The 4,905-nt window shown below is 31.2% G+C and overlaps 1 long non-coding RNA gene across 1 annotated transcript in view; it reads right to left on the bottom strand.

The window, feature by feature from the left end:
• LOC116185716 overlaps positions 1 to 4,905 on the bottom strand; it is a 19,581-nt gene that overhangs the window by 1,091 nt on the left and 13,585 nt on the right. The gene's annotated exons all lie outside the window — the stretch shown is intronic.

Consider the following 4,905-nt stretch of genomic DNA (forward strand, 5'->3'; position numbering starts at 1 on the left):
TGTTGTTTGCCGAAGCACGACAGAGTTGTGTTTCGGGCAGACGGCGGAACGAGACCGAACAACGAGTGTTTGTCAAATGTTTGAACAAAATGTTTGTCGTTTCCTGTGGACGCCGCCAGGGCCAAATTAAATGCAATGCCCTTACCCAACCCGATTGCCAATATTCGGAATGTGTATGCAACTCGGCCGACCGTTATTCGAAACGGAGAGGAGACAAAGAGGAGAAGAGTGGATGTGACGGTGGATATAAATGCGACGTGTATAATTGTGGATGAAACGTGACAGCGAATTTTGTGAGCTATTCGAGTTTGGGATGTGCAGAGTTAATATAGTCATGGGATTCTACAGGTCGAAATAAATGCAAAAGTCAGTGTGCACGGAAATATCAGTTGAGAAATATTTTTTATGAATATGAACGATTGAAATTTTTGTTAAATGAAGGTAGAGTGAGATTCTTTTTTTTTTTTTTTTTTTTACTTGAAATGTTTAGATTAGGATTTTGAATTTTGTTTTATCTTGTAATATATGTAAATTAATTGTGTGATGATGTGATTAAAATTATATCTTTTTGAAATATCTTTATATAATAATAATATCTTATCGAAAAAATGGAATATCTTTTAGAAAAAAGTAGTTTTATATATATTATTCATATTTTTGAATGATTTACAAAAAGAATAATATTTTTATTATAAATAATTTAAAATGCTTTAAAATGGAAAGCATATGTTTTTAAAAGCATATGTATATAGAGTGGAATATTTAAATGAGAAGAATATCTTCGCTATTTATATTATATTCTTATAAAAAAAAGACAAAGTTATACTGGAAAGATAATTGTTTATTATTTTTTTTGTGAGATTCTAAAATTATAAATAAGCGTAGAAGAAAACATTTTCTGAAGATAACATTATTCTCTTTCTCCATCGATGACCCATGTAATTTAGCAAATTATATAAACTCGCACCGTCATCCTTAACGAGGTTCCTTCTTCTACAGTAGAATGAAGCTTCTAATAAGCATCGAAAGGTGGATCCTCCAAATCAACTCGACAAAATATTTTCCATCGAAATTAACAAGTCATGGCTCCCTTAACCAGTCACGTTCATCGTGACAACATTCAAATCAATCGATCTTTCGCTCCAACTCTATATCAGTGATTCTCAATCAATTTAAATTTAACTCAAATCTAAAGGTTAAATGAAAATATAATTCGATATTAATAAGAAAAAATAAATAAATTTTTCAAATGTTAATCTAATTATATCGTTATTCTATTACATAAATAATTAATTATTATTTATAGAAAAAAGTGGAAGTAAAAAAGAAGTAAAGAAGAAATGATAATATAACATTAACAAATAAGTATTAATGAAAATAGTTTTTAATTTCTGGATCATAATCCATAAGGGAAACACTGCTGCCATATTTTATAAGAGTATTAAAATAATCTTCTTATTATTCAAATGTAATTTTTTCAATTTTCCTTATTTTACATGAAGAAATCAAAAATCTTAAATTATTTAGATTAAACAGAAAAAAATTACAATTCAAAGAAAATTGAAAAATTGATATAAGTACTAATTTAATAATTTATATATAATTTATAATTTATAATAATAATTTATAAATTTAATAATAATTTTATAAATTTATAATTTATAATATAAAGGAAAAATATATTATAAGTTATTTAAATATTACAAGATAACGTTATAACTTAGAAAAAGTGGAAAGCATTCATAAAAGCAAATTAATACAAATTTTTAAAATCTCTCTTTTACCTCATGTGAAGATAGCCTGTATCTAAATATTCCAAAAAGAAATCGCAGTGTTTAAAAAATGTTTGAAAACACTAATCTACATCATCCACCTTCCACAAAATCCATCTCTGATTCAAGCCTTCCAGACTGAACTGTCAGCATATAATGAAGACGTTTCGTCTCGTCGAAAACGTCAGTCCCTGTAACCCTCGTGCCACCACCGCCCTCTATTCCGACTGATCAGGTGTATACGTGTACGTATACCGTTATTACTCGTGGCAGCCAGCCACTGAAACGTTCAATTATCTACGCTGGCCGCGTCACGGCCCATTGGCCGGCTTATTCTCCCGTTGAAAAGAGGCTGCCTCGAAAGGTTAAGCTGAATGAACGTCAAACGTCTCCACGAAGAGAAGAGAAGAGAAGAGAGCCTCCTATACCCGTCCATGCTCTCCCCTCCTCTTTCTACCTTTCAGGAGCTTCGAAACGATCGAGAGACGATTCGAGAGACGATCCACGCGTCGCTAATCAGATCTTTCAGAAGCGTTCTCCCCTCGGCCTTTTATACCAATCTTCGATCCAAGAGTATTTTGACGCGGTCGAAGAATGACGGACCAATTACGAAGCGCCTGAGCTGACGACTGAATAAACGCATTCCTTCTTATGGTCATTATGCTTTGCCCCAAGAGTTAGAATAAAATAACAATTTGGAATAATGAATTATTTCAAATTATTTTATCATTTTTATTTTACGAGTAATATACGAGGTAACTGTATTTATGAAACGTAGATAAATTATTTGGAAATAATTCTCTTTTATTTGAATTAATAAGTTAAAGTAAAATGAATAATTTGAGGTTAGGTACAACCATAAGAGTTGTAATGAAATTGTGTTATTTATATGAATGAATTAGTTTATTCGTTCTAATAAATTAAACTTTGAATTTAGACATTTTTTAATATGAATTTTTGTAATAGAAAACTATTTTTTATATTGGAGAAAATCTGACTAAATTATAAAATAATTATATATTTCTTATTTCAATTTCAAGTTAAAAATTTTATCTAGATTTAATTTCAATAATTCCAAAGCAAGGCTGCAAAGGAGAAAAGAGAGTTTGGTTTCGATTCTAGTTATTTAACGAACCATAAATCGCGAGAACCGGAAGCTTCCTTTTAGTTGTCTTTCTAACATGGCGCTCGAAACGCAACGAGATACACACACACTCAGGACGAGATCGAGATCTCGTCGATCACGAATGCCGTACACGCGCACGCGCTGCAGTAATGCGTCTTGGATTGACATGAGATCGATAATTGGCCGTAATTGAGGAAGAGTTGACATTTGACGATTTGAAAATGCCGCTTCCGGCATTGACTTCTCTTATTGGTCGCGGATAGAAGGCAAGTTAGTAGTTGGTATTTAACGAGATTAACATCTATACTTTGAATACACATAGAAAATATAGAAAGGTGTAAAGATTGATATATTGAATTTTTGAATTATTCAAAATAATTAATCAATTTCAAAAAAATTTAGATACAGAAATTATACGTATTTTAATTATTGGTTAAATTTTAGAATAGTTTAAAATAATTATTGAATAAACGATAAATGGTTTCTAATTTAATAATAGATTATAATTATGAAATGTAATTATTAAAATTTCTACAAAATTTCTTAATTATTTATTTAAAAAAAAATCGAAATTTCATAATATATTTATAAATTCAAATTATAATATAAGATAAAATATAAAATTATTTGTTAAGAAAAATACAAAGTTCTAACTTACAATATTGTTACGAGCGTCGACAGTGTGGAATAACATCGGTTGTCATTGATATCCCAAAATATCGATTTAACGAAGTCGTTTTCCGGACACGGAGCAGAACGGACGTGTTTGTCTCTGCTCCTCGCAAGAATACTGTATTATTTAATAAATCGGTTAATTTCGTGTAAATAATTATAAATAAATTAATTATTGTAACTATTATGATGCAAAGATACCAAAAATACGTTTTTCAAAAATATCTTAATAATTGAAAAATGAAAAATCGAAAGTAGATCCACGCTTTATTAAACACGCATTCGAAATTTCTTTTTCGAATATTTATATAGGCAGAAAATTATCCTTCATCTCTTCCCTTCCCAAATCCATTTCGCGGCCGAGATATCACGGAAGTTGGGTTGTCGCGCACCACCGGAAAGATCCCCTCGGTCGCCCCTTCATATCCGGCCGAGCACACAACCCCGAGAACCGTTCTAAGGTTTAGACAAACTTTTTCAATGAAGATTATTCCGAAGTCCGCTAACTACTCGGCCGAGGCTCCCTTGAGGGCGCCAACTTTTTTCATTCGCCTAACTTTCGCCGGCCAAAGAAGAAGGAGCGAGAGAGAGGATACGCGAGGCGGAGCTGTGGAAACACAGGAGACGAAGAAGAAATGCCGTGGTTATACGCGCATGTTGCGTTTATTGCCATCTTAAAAGTGTGTTCGGCCGTCGGCGCGAGTAGATATTAGCCCTTGAACCGCGCAATATTTCCGCCGTTCCCGTACTTTGCCCGTGGTTTCAGCCTTGTCAAAGACCGGTGGTCGTTCAAAAGTGCGCTGTTGAAAAAGATCTGTATCGTGCGCGACGCGACGTTTGATTAAACTTTCTGTGTAGAAAGTGTGTATATGAAGATACAGTGTTTTCGGGAGGATGGATCAACTTTTTTTTAAGATTGAATTGTGCCTATGATGTGTAATTGTTGTGATATAAGTTTGATATTTGGATGTCTTGGTAGGTAGATTTAAAATTATGTAATATAAACTAATTTAATATAACCTAACCTATATACGTACATATACAATTATACAATATAATTAATAACTAATCAATTACGAATACATAATATAACATGTAACTTTTATGCTGTTACTTGAATATTTAGATATCTTTTTACTTATTATTAGACTAAAAAAAAAGATTCTATGAAAAAAGATTCTTAAATCCACTATGGATTTTCTTGTTTAATATAATCTAATATATATGTATATATAGTTATGTAATATATATAATATGTATAATTATTAATGAATCATGATTATAATATAATTATTACAATATATAATGCAATATAACCTTTAGAATATAACCTTT

Source organism: Apis dorsata, unplaced genomic scaffold, assembly GCF_000469605.1.
Source record: "Apis dorsata unplaced genomic scaffold, Apis dorsata 1.3 scaffold_260, whole genome shotgun sequence".
Taxonomy (NCBI): Eukaryota; Metazoa; Arthropoda; class Insecta; order Hymenoptera; family Apidae; genus Apis; species Apis dorsata.